At 38.1% G+C, this 13,125-nt stretch overlaps 1 protein-coding gene across 7 annotated transcripts in view; it reads left to right on the top strand.

Moving 5' to 3' along the window:
* The first annotated feature begins 10,855 nt into the window (after positions 1-10,855).
* LOC139133546 (eyes absent homolog 1-like) overlaps positions 10,856-13,125 on the top strand; it is a 173,229-nt gene continuing 170,959 nt past the window's right edge. For 6 of the 7 annotated variants that reach the window (XM_070700220.1, XM_070700233.1, XM_070700238.1 and 3 more), the window contains exon 1: positions 10,866-11,165. The gene's annotated coding sequence lies outside the window, so the exon portion shown is untranslated. Of the gene's footprint in view, positions 11,166-13,125 lie in introns of all 7 variants that reach the window. The other variant, XM_070700224.1, reaches the window with a different exon arrangement.

Raw genomic sequence — 13,125 nt, forward strand, 5'->3', positions numbered from 1 at the left:
ATAGATAGATCGATTTGTTATCACATTGTCTCGTACGCAATTTTCTTTACTTCTATTTATTTTTACCGTTTAGCATTAATTGTCACAAATTTCTGCAGCCAATTGTGTTTCGACTGTTTTCATGGTAGTACGAACGACTAAGTTGATCTAAATGTTGTTAAACTACTGGAATAGGTTTGGGAAGTTGTTTCTAGTCTTGCTATAGTAGCTATACAGTTTAGTTCTAGTTGGTAACCATATCAGTGATTAATATGCAGGAACCTGTATGAGTGAACTCTGGCAAGGCCAAGAAAAATAAAAAGCTCGTTTCTCATCTTACACATATTGCAAAAATGATGCGGTGACGCGGGTTTCTTTTCTCCTCAATTTTTTTATTCTTCAACCTACAAGAACGCGCAAAAAACATGGAAACGACACAGGAATGCACGCAGAAATATATGCACAGCTGTGTTGCTTTAGTATTTTTGTATAGCAACAGTTCTGTTGACTTTTAGTGCAGCAGTGCACATTTTTGTCAATTTAATATAACAGTGACGTATGTGTACAGCTCTGAATGGAATGTTATAGTGTCAGTTATTTTGTTTACAGTTCTGTTTTATACAGCACTGTGTTATGCATCGCGTATTTTTGCGGGTTTTTAAATTTTATTTCCTCATGAGCAGAAAACAGGTTGACGTGGGGTCTGAATTGACGCGCGCGAGGATGAGAAACAAACTTTTTATTTTAATTGGCCTATGCGTTTTTTTCTATCAGCTCTATAATATAGTACTCAATAATTTTGCGATGTTCCAAGTCCTACCAACTTAGAAAGTGTGTCGATATTATCGACTCGATAAAGACACTCACATGTGTGTTGTATCTTGAATTCATCCTGCAGGAATATTTATCAATTAGTTAGCATTTCCCCAATTGATGAAATTCGATTCGTGATGTCTGAGTAATATCACAATTGTAACTCTGAAGGTGTAACTGATTGACTATATATAAACACGAAAGATACAACACTCATTAATATTCAATTAGTTTCAATTTATTAATACATTATCGGTCGATTGATAATTTATTTGTTGACTTGGTGCATTTTCAGTTGATTGGAATCTTTACTCTTTGACTTGGCTAGACGATCGATATATATATATATATATATATATATATATATATATATATATATATATATATATATACACCAATCGTTCTATTAGTCAAGCAATCGATCAATACATTAAATCATTCAGTCGATAGAAAGATCGATCGATTGATATATCAGTACATCGATAGATCAATCGGTCGATCTATCGATTGATCAATGGATTGATCGCTCGATCGAGGATACATCTATCCCTAAGAATATATTCCCATGATTCATTTGATCCAATACATTGTCAGTTGATTTGATACGTTATCGGTAAATTTGTTGATACGTTATTGGTTAGGAAAAATTACTACGTTATCGGTTAGAAAAATTTACTACGTTATCGGTTCGTTACTACGTTATATGTTGATTTACTACGTTATCGGTAAATTTTTACTACGTTATCGGGTTTGCTACGTTATCGGTTAGTTACTACGTTATCGGTTGTAACAAGGCAAGGTCAGTGGAGAAATACTCAAAATTTTTCGGCTCGTTTTACAAATCTAAATATATATATATATATATATATATATATATATATATATATATATATATATATATATATATATATATATATATATATATATATATATATATATAACTAGAAACGTGTTTGTAATAAGACAGGTTCCCCAGCGTTGTGTAGCATGGCAATGTATTGTAAAAACTAATGAGAAAAATCAAACTACATATATATGTATGGATATGATTGTGTGAATTCACAGATTCTTTGTTGAGAGTAAACTGTTTACATTTTTGCTCCGTTGTTCGTCTGCTTAGCCACAGTCCGTGATGTTGGTAACGTTGTCTTCCGCGAGAGACCCCATACTGACAATAATGATACATCACGTTGGCCTAATTTTGTATTCTTAGAAGCCCCGGAAGGATGCATATTTTACATTGAAATATTTGTTCTGAGCGCGGTGATGTTATCTGTACTGCTGCACTTAGTATATCGTTCATAATGGAGAGAGAGAGAGAGAGAGAGAGAGAGAGAGAGAGAGAGAGAGAGAGAGTACATCTAATAATATAGTCGTTCGTATGAAATTAACAAGCAATACAGAGATGGAAATTTGTCCATTCTCAGTCATTTTTATAATTGATCATTATGAAAACGGGAGACACGAAGTTTAATATCTTATAAAAATCATGATACATTTAAAAGTGTGCGCATGCATACGGTAAATATTCCGCTTCATTGATATGCATACATTGGTTACCTCGTTGCGTTATGAGTGATATGAATTGCGTGAATTTCCTTTTTTTAACGTCTGCATACTTGTCTCTTTACTTATTTGAAAGTGTCGAGTGCCACCAGCTGTAGCACTTCAAGCGGAAAGTATACGGTGTGAAAGTAGTCAACGCCTCAGGTATTTGGAGAATGGAAACACATTTTTGCATGTACGCCATGTCTGCATAGTGAAGTCATTCGTTTTACCTTGAGTGGGTCGGTTTTTTCCCCTCCCGTGAAGGAAGTCACCTACCAATACCATGACACAAGTCTTAGTCGAACAATTACAAGTCGAAGTTTTTGCCATTGTTACTTGAAAAAAACTTGCTCTTTTTGACGAAGGGGGAAACACTTTCGTATAAGACCTCGACCTAATGTCTTCGTTCCCATCCTAATTTCTGACATATCTCACCATGATCTGAAAGTGATAAATTGAGATTGGTGTTTTCACGTCTTCGACTGTCGTTTTGAAGATTAACAGAACTGCAGCTTTTTACTATATATTATCAAGCGTGCGAAGAACCCCACCTTCGTAGGCTTTAATGTTCCTTATTTTCAATCGTTCACTTTTTGTTTCTGATGATAAAAGCATGGTTTCTCGCCTTCAAAGTTTCGGGTTTATTGCAATTTCCTGTTCACGAGGCTTTAGGCAGTTTCACAAACCATCAAAACCTTATTAAAGCACAGATTGCCCTATTGAAAAAAATTGTTTAGATTGATTCACCCTTTAAGAGCCACAATATCGTGACACTCCAGAATGTCTCTACATCATGTCTCAGCTCGTGACTTTAGGTACAGGCCGGACAGCCCCTATGACACGGAGAAAGGGGAAGCCATAGGGGCTGTCCGGCATAAACCTAATCACTAGCGACTGTGAGTGTGCCCGTTTAACTGCGGTCTCAGTATGCGCGGAGCCAATTTTGACGAGGACTGTCTGTTGAACGCTGTAACCAGACTACTTTTGACATTTGCATCGAAAAATCGTTGTTGTGGACACGGACAACCAGCGCGCTAACAGGGATCTCCTTGCCGTATCATAGCCTGCTATAACATTAACCCCGTCACCTTATTTCCCTCAACACAGGTCCAATTACAACACTGAAGACAATGAGATTAAGCGAAAGTATGAGCAAGGAAAATCTGTGGAGACTGAGCGAATATTTATTAATATTTCTGCACCCGGGTCGTACAGGTGTGCTTGTTTCAGAGTAAATATTAACTAGAAATAGGCAGTCTTCAAGTCTAACATCTCCGTCTTTAAGGAGACGATTTAAGCATTACAAAATTTGTAGGCAAAATAGATTATTTTATATAACTGTTAATTATTTGAACACAGACGAAAATTATTAATTAGTGTTAATTTAATCCTTTTTTACACGGGTCTAGCATATGGGAAGCGGTTTTGTAGACGTTCAAAAATTTTACAGGCATGCCGAAAAAATGGAGTTTTGAAGCGACGCCAGGGAAAAAATGTGGACAAATTATTGGAATGGTGCCAGATAAGTGGGCTGAAGAATAATTTGCTGAATTTCTGACGAGGGTATTTTTTGTTGACCTGGATATCAGGTCAGAAATACCGCGGAGCGACCTCCACCGGGTTCGGTCGTTCCACCGCGGATGAATCATGTGATCTAGAGTATAGGTGACGAGACTTCACCAACAGTACTTTTGGTCAAAGTCAAATAGTTTTAGCTGAGATCCTTTCGATAAATAAAGGCGGAAAAGTAAAATTATCGCTATTTTATGAATCGATAAAAATAAAACGCAACTTGAAATATCAAAATAATCATAAAGAAATAATCATAGACAAAGTCCCTGATTTCAAAAGTGACAGAAAAATTTTAGACCGTTTTTCTGTAACGGAATGCGAGTTTCCCAGTCTTAAAATGTTGAATACATATATCTATGTGGCGAGACTAATTTCTTACTCGCAGAAATATAAAACAAATTTCATGTTTTAAAAAAATGTAGGCCTACATCACACGGAAATCTCTGAAAGCCATTCAAAATATTTCTAAACTATTTCGATCTAGTTAGCTTCGCGAACTTAAATTTGTAGAACACTTAGAAAATGTACCCCCTGCGAAGGAAAAGCAGCACTCATTCGCGTGGGGTGTGAAACACACCCCACGCGAACTAACCGCATGATGCAAGTCGGTGAGCGCGTATCCTGGCGCGTCTTTTTGGATATGACCCGTCGGGTTACATGGTCACTTTTCAGTAATATCACGGTACTTTCTTACCTTGAAATACCACCCTGGACTTGGCACTTTTCGGCAGCGCAGGGAAAAATATTGTTTCCGAGATCTCGCGAGATCACTTACTTTTTGACCAATCAATGTCGGCCATGGTGTCCTCAGCTCCGCTACACAGACACCAAATTTGGTCGCCCCCTTTTTTCGATTACTGTCTGGGACTTACAAAGGTTTGTTCGGTTCCGGTTGTTAAACTTCGATAATTTGTACACATTTTTACTAAATACGAACAATTTGCACTTCAGCAAGCGTGAATTTCGAATAAAACTTTTCGCCGCAAATCTTGGGTCGAACCCTGGTCGGGGTCAGAACTAGAAAGATGCGCAAATCAGGCCGTGTGCGAACACAGCACTTGCGTCCGAAACCAGAATTAAACTGGTATTAGGAACACACTGTCAAGTAATCTGGTTAACGATGAATTCTGAGAATCGCACAACAAAGGGAAAAAATGTTTAGTAGCACGCTGTTGGGTTAGAGCGACTGTGCGAAGCGAAGTCTTGTTTGGTGCAATGGCATGGTGGGCGTCCACGCACGTTTTTTCCGGGAAGACTTCACAGCCTGGCCGGTTGATAGGCACACCTAAGTTTACTCATTGGATCTATATTGCATCACGGGCGCTCAAGTGATGAGTTATGAGTGTATATAGCGTTATTAAACGAGGGGGAACAGAGCTAAAAGAGCTGGTACCATGACATTTAAAGACTTTTCCCTGTAATCTTTGTGGCACACCCTATTACTATTAATACAAATCCAGTACTCCGAAAGCGCCTGTGAATAAGACCGGGCTAAAAGTAAGGTATAGAACGCGCCTCGGGGACAGATATTCGGGCTTTCAAATTTTATCAATTCTCTTCTAATATGCCACTTATGGGGATTCATTTTAAAGGTCTTGATGAACGAAAAGTTTTCACTGTCTTAGTTTTTCGACAATCGAAATTTTTATTTTGCTCCATAGAGTTAACACAGGGATAGAGGCCATTTTAATCTCAACTATCGGGAAATCTTTGGTCGTTTGTTTCTCTAGTACCAAAGTTTGTTCGGTGACCCCTTATTTTTATTCTTGCTAGGGTAAGAAAATTGCCGAAAGTTTCATTTTATTGGAAAGTTTGAGCTAAACTTTAAGTCTTTCACTTTGAAGGCAGAACGCGCCTCGGGGGCAGATACTCAGACTCTCCAATTTTTACACTGGCAGTAATTGTTGGTCTACCACTTGTTGGGGCTCAAGTTTTCACCGGCTTATTTTTGTGAAAATCGCAAATTTTATTTTGTTCCCGTAGAGTTAACATGGGGATGGTAATGAATTTCAAATATCAGTAAATTTTGAGGTAAATTGTTTGTCCAGTGTGAAAATTGCACGGTGATGTCCTATGTCTGTTATTGATTTTGAAATGGGTCGTTGAGGAAAGTTCGAGCAACGAGGCGCGAACTAACTTAAGGCAATACGCGCCTGTGGCCTAAACTTTTGCTCAAATATTCCTGAATGTATTCAACCGATCTCTTACCGAATCAAAAATAACAATCAGGGGTCACGTGCAAAGTTTAGTACTTGGAAAAAATTACTTAACATTTACCGCTATTTAAAATTCAAAATGACAGCCATCCCCGTGTTGACTCTATGGGAAAAATGAAATTTGCGATTTTCAAATATCTAAGACAGTGAAAAATTTCTTTCTCAAAGAGCTTTAAAATGAGCCCCCATAAGTGGTAGATCAAAAAAGAATTGACAAAATTTAGAGTCCGAATGTCTGTACCCTAAAAGCATAGCTTTCCGACAAGCATCTTGTATGAAAATAACATTTTGATTGTTAGGATTTTGAAATTAGCTTAAGATGGCTGGAACAGATCGGAGAGTCTACGGATCTGCCTATGTTCGGTTTGTTGCGCCACGGTGTCAAAGTACGATAATAACGAAAAAGTGAGGGTTTTTCGTAATTGGTGACGGAAATTAGATTTAAAAAAGTTTTAAGATATATACCGCCTCGTCTTGAACAGAACCCAGACAGTACTTTAGGTTAATTAGACTGGTGTGACCCCGTGGACGCCGAAAGGCTGAACAAATAAACAGCGAGACGTCAAGCCACGTACGAAAAATGGAGGACTCTTGGGTTTTTAATCAGAACTAACATCGTCGTGGAATGTTTATTTTAGTGGAGATTTGCGCAGGAGGGGTCAGGTAGGTCAAAGGTCACCCTGGACTGAACAAGGTCGTCTTTTGTCTGGGTCTCGTTCGGCATCACGGGGATTGTGGTCCCTGCTCAAGCTCCAGCGTGTCAACCTAGGGTGTAAACGTCTACCCCCCGTGATGAAACCCATGAGCAGAGACTAGAAAACTTGATGATAGCTTTCAATCAACGAAAATCAAATAGAAGTGACTTGACAAAATTCTCCCGCCTGAATTATGTGGCCAACAACGTTCGCTTTCCTCAGAGAGATTGGAGAAAGTGTATGTTCCAGTATGTATGGGATAAAAATACAACTTCATAGTTAAGAATATCTATAAGAAGTTAAAAAAAAATGAAAATGTTGTCAAAATTTAATTTTGCATCTTTCCACACATATACTCAGTGGAATTCGTTCTCGAATTTATGTATACCGACACTTTTTTAATGGTTGTTTCACGTTCGGAATGAGATCTTCCTGCTATTAATTACCGTCGGTCTTTTTTGAATATACAATTGAAATGATTTGCATGTAAACCTTTCAAAGGGATCGGTCGTTACATCTAGGAGGGGTCAATAGATGAGCTTAACTATTATGCAGCATAGCTCTGTATGAAGTTTGCTTGGTATTTCGAAAACATGCGCGGAGCTCGGTTTTATTTTTAAAATTCCGTACTGATCATCTGATGCATTCATTCTCTGAAATTTTCGATGTATTTTTTGGTATAGTGTTTTCACAAAAGATCAAATAGTACGTTCAAGGTCTGTGATTTTTTAATCCCGTCTTCGGAACAGATGTCAATCATATCTTGTACTTGAACGCAAGGCACAACATCAATAGTAGTAGTAGTAGTAGTAGTATGTTTATTATAGTGACATGTAATTACCAATGTATATAACTCAAAGAGAAAAATACAGGATGAATTATCCAGCCCATCGGGCTTATAAGTCACTATGAAATATAATTCATTTTAACAAATCATTGAGGGTGCTATATAATTAGAAAAACAAAGAAATCTCACAAATCACTAATTAGGAACATACAAAACATTTCGTCGCCTTAGTAGTAGTAGTAGTATGTTTATTATAGTGACATGTAATTACCAAAGTATATAACTCAAAGATATTTGAATATATCCCACCCCTCCAAGGATCATCCAGTATACATGAAGGAGCGGCAGATTCTCTCAAGTTCAAGCTGTGGTTTTGTCTCCGTACATATATTGGAATTGTTCTCTCCTCTTTTTGTGCTCTCAAAATTGTACGAATCGGACTAAATGATTGCCAAGAACTACGAAAACCGGAATACCAAGAGTAAAATTGACATGTATGCTTTTAAGAACCGCTTAAAACAGTGACGCCCGGGCTTTTAAAAATGCATTAAATATCGATTCGGCTTTTGAGGCCAATGAAGGTCTGTAGAGAATTTTATTGTTCACCAGGCATGACTGCTTTCATGGTCTCTCTCTCTCTCTCTCTCTCTCTCTCTCTCTCTCTCTCTCTCTCCTACAAGAACACACATCCACTCACTATCTCTCCATACTGTAAGAACTGTATGGTATTGTATTCCTATATAGTTAATACACTTGGACAGGTGTTCAACGTATTGCCGTTCAAAGCCATCATCCTGTTAAAAATGAAACGATAGAGATGGCAAGATATTTTTGCACTTTGGATGTGAGGGGACCGTAGATTCAAGCCTCCCTTCAGATGAGAAAGGATGTGATGAAGGCAATCAATTCTTGTATATCTGTCAGTGGGCGGACAATGTTTTTTTCCGGCCACTATTTGGCCACTCATTTCAATGTGCGTCAAGATGAAGAATGGTATTTGAAACTTCTGAAATAATACAATATTTAGCAAATATGTACCCGACTCCAAAACTAACAATGCAAGCTATCTGTAGTACGGCGTCGTCACCTTCTAAAAACAGCGAGCCTTCGATATCATGGACACGCAGTTTGACCTGCATATTACTGTGAACTGTGAGATTGAACGGGCTAAACTGTTCTATAATGCACAGTGCGCCAGAAATATCGAGATGAATACTATACTGGTGAACATTTACTCGCGCGCTTGTTTCAAGCGACAAAGGCGCTGTCTTCGGACCTTTTTGCAAACTAAATAAATGCACTTGTAGCTAAACTGAAGATGATAATTGTTGACAACTTGGTGTTTTTTTGAAAGCCAACTCGACCACCTGGTATTAATGACAGCGTAATCACCACAAGTGCAATTTCAGAATGTCGTCTGTTAATTGAATTTGTTTATTGAGTCTGGCGTTGTCATCCTCAGCGTCAATTATCCCATTCGAAAATCAATTAGGAATCTCTCCGTAATTGATAGAATTATATAGATCACAAGCCACCAAGATATGGAGATGACACACATCTATCTATGTTCAACGGGCTAAACTGTTCTATAATGCAAGCTCCAAGCTTGGACTTTTTTCCCATGATTCAATTTAACTGGGCAACTTCCTGTACTATTTTAACGGTTTTTGTAAAAAATCTTGCGAGTTATAAATGGTGAAAATAGTTTTTCCTGGGTAATTGACCACAGAGCTACTACATATGTAAAAATCATCCTTGGTGAACTTCCCCTTTAAGGGGTTGTTGGTGCTCATCGGTATTTCTTTGTTGAATAGTAATTGTTCTCAACTGATCATGTCATATTTCTGCCAGTACCACTAAGCTTGGTTTGTGCAATCATCGAAAACTCACACAGTCACATCGTAATCTTAGATTAGGGTCTATGACAGGGCCGGGTCTCATTGTAAACCTCTCTCTCTCTCTCTCTCTCTCTCTCTCTCTCTCTCTCTCTCTCTCTCATATGTATATATATATATATATATAGAGAGAGAGAGAGAGAGAGAGAGAGAGAGGAGGAGGGAGAGGAGAGAGAGAGAGAGAGAGAGATGCAGATGCATGAAACTCAAGTATATAATTATATATATATATATATATATATATATATATAATATATATATATATATATATATATATATATATATATATATATATATATAGAGAGAGAGAGAGAGAGAGAGAGAGAGAGAGAGAGGAACATTTCGTAGTGTGTTTAACTCAGCATAACATAATACCGTAGAAAGAGAACTTTGAACAGATCGTCTAGTATGTATGTATTTGAAATTTGAAGACTGGATATTTACTGTCCGTCAGTGATAAATTACTTAATTGGTTTGTTGTGATATTCGATGCCATGTGTGGGACGAAGAGACGGAGTATATCGTGTGGTAGTATTACAGTCCACTTGAAATGTTGGACGATTCGACTTGCAATTTGCATACTATGTTTCGTGTACGGTAGATTTCCTCACATGCGAGTGGCAACAATTATCAAATGATAAACTTCTGTAAGTGAAATATTCCGTACTACATATCTCGATGCTGGAGTTTTTGATCCAGTTCAGAAATCTGGTCACGTTAATTTGTCCCTTCTAACTTTAGACGACCAACTTTTATTGTAAACCGGCGAGGAGTAAGTGAAGCTCAAGGCTATCAATGTCACGGTGGTGTTGCGTATTTGAGGTAGGCCATCCCAAAATTGACCTCAACTTGGATTAGGACTATACTATATAGGTTGACGAGAGCAAAAAAACATAACATTTTGACCAAAACCATTGAATATGAGCAATTTTGGGTTGCGAGTTTGAAGAATAATTGACTGAGATACCGGTCCTCGCCGCAACTTTACTACAGGCACGATACATTGTCGGTATAGGTATGCGATCGATGTCAAACGTAACAATAGGCAGTACAAAAGACAAGTAAATAAAGCTCATCTAGGTAAGCTCACACGTGCGTCGCAACGCATGACAGCACTTCCGGGTTAGTTGGTCGGCAGAGTTATTCAACAGAATACGGCGTTTCCCCGGGACAATAGCACTGCCGCCATTCTTCTAGGGTCTTTTGAACTAATTTTATCCATCTGGATGCACCGCAGTAATTTTCCAGATCGTGAGCTCGTCGATCGGGTTATAAATCCTGGCGCACAGCTTGTTTCTTTCGCGGTGAAGGCTCCGCCCACTTTTTTGCATATGACACAAATTTCCCGTCATGCAGCTTGTAAGGTTGAAATGGCGTACGATTTTAGAATATTTTGGTGTTCGAGTCGGTAAAGTTTTCGTCGCTGTTTCAGCGTTCTTGAGTGAATCAGCTTCTTTCCTTCGCTTGTTGGACTCAGTGAAAGTTACCCTGACTCAGCCCGGCAACTAGAATAGTCGTTTCATCGTTGTTACCGCTGGAGAATCGCTGCAGGCGGAAGTGCATCCCCACAACTATCAAAAAGTTCAACCGAGCTGAGTGAAGGAGTCAGTCTTACAACTGGGACACCAACAACACTGCAACGCGGACATTTGAAAACACAGTAAGTGCGTCCGTAAAGTTAAGTTGTTCTCAATCCTAAGTAAGTCCCACACTGCGCCGAACACACTCTCGTAGCCTGAAAGGCGTCAATATTCTGTTACACGTGTCGAAGTCGAGATCGGCTTCTACGAGGCCATCCCAGCCGACAAACTTTTGTAATCTATCTTCTTAAATATCACGAGTTTTATTTCCCGGCCCCTTGAAATCGCCCCATGTCTTTGGCGCGCTCTTCCAGTCATAACTGCTGTCTTGGGGCCTACTGGGTTTTCTGGTATTTTGGTGTGTCCATGTAGTTTGGTATATTTGTTACGGTCTGATACAAAGGCAAGGACGATAGCCGAATGTCATCATCAGTTTGTGATTGTAAATATAATTAAATATGGGCTAATCAATCATTTAAGATTGACTAGGGTAGAGAAAGATTGTCTCATTATCTGTCCATAGATGTTGTACATACACATTCATGTAGAACAAGCTGTCAACTTTATTTAACGCAACAAAATGAGAGAGTGTTATTTTGAGACAACATAATTAATGTCTGAAGTCTTGATTTGACAAGATACAATCTGTGAGAAATACTAGATCAGTCTTGATATACGGGCACTCCTCAATTATCATTGAGAGAAAGGCTGTGATTAGATGCAAACTAAGAAACTCTTGTCTTAGGCAGTCTTGTTTAAATTTCAATTTTGAAAATCTTTGTAAATTGTATTATGATTAATTCACTTCACCCCTGAGTCTGACCCAGTATTTATGATGTGGAGAATATTACAGACATCACTGTGACCCCAAGGAGTGGTTGGCCAGTGTGGTTGTTTTTTTTTGCCCCAGTGGCTTTGTGGCTTTTGGTGAGTGTTCCTCTGGAGAAATAGCAGAGACCCTGTTCTTATACCATCCTGCTTGCTTTCTAAATATATGGCTGTAATTAAATTCCTATATATTGAATGGCTCGTTGGAAAGTGACCCAGAACAGACTCGGCAGACCAATGAGAGAGAAATCTAACGGTATGTTCCCGACTTTGTGATGGTCACCTCCGGGCTTTTCAATTTAAGAGCCAAGAAAGAAAGCCATAACCCCTTGAGAGGCTGACCCATATTTTGACCATCCTGACCTTAAAATTTTTGTAAACATTGTGTTAACAACTTGCAGTACCAATGCTGAAGGGACCGTCTCAAAATATAGAAATCTGAATTTAAACCACTCTGTGGTTGCTGTCAGCTGTTCTTTGTAAGCTTCTTACAGATCAGAAGTTAAAGCTGCAGCTGAAATTCACTTTTATGATGAGATAAAACTTGTCAAGTCGTACAGCTTTGCGGACCTATATAAACGACGAATATTTAAAGTATGCAGACTCAACTTTAAATAGTTTTTGTAAAGTGGAAAAAAAAAAGTTCATCAAAGATTTAATTGAGCTAAGATCATAGCATACAGAATTCAATGTCTCCAGGGGATGATTAGTTCTCTGTATTAATTTTGCTGATCTGTTCAGAAAACAGATTTTCACATCTGCAGCACATCCAAGAGGGCAACACTCATCAAGTCACCCAGAAACATTAATTTTCTGTCTTGCACATACTGTTGATTTGGCACGATTTTTCTTCCCTTAAATTGAAATTTTGTGAGTTTAAGCTCTATTGGTTTTAACTTTTGATATATTTCCAGTGTTTTATTATCTTGTTTTAACTTGTTTTACTCCCACAATAATCTTGAAAAGCCCCATCTTCATCTTGATAGGATAACCTGTGTCTGTGTGTTATGTCCATTCTGTATACAGACAAGTGATGTATAGTATCGACAAATTTCTTTTTGTGAACAACAATATTGCACATTTTACACCGTGCAATATATTGGCAAGACAATGCTTTGTCAACATATTTCAACGAGGAGAAGAAAATTTATTTTCACCATGAAACAAAATATCATGAAAAAAATATAGCTTCTCTGGTAGGTGTAACTTTTT

This window comes from Ptychodera flava, chromosome 5, assembly GCF_041260155.1.
Source record: "Ptychodera flava strain L36383 chromosome 5, AS_Pfla_20210202, whole genome shotgun sequence".
Lineage (NCBI taxonomy): Eukaryota > Metazoa > Hemichordata > Enteropneusta > Ptychoderidae > Ptychodera > Ptychodera flava.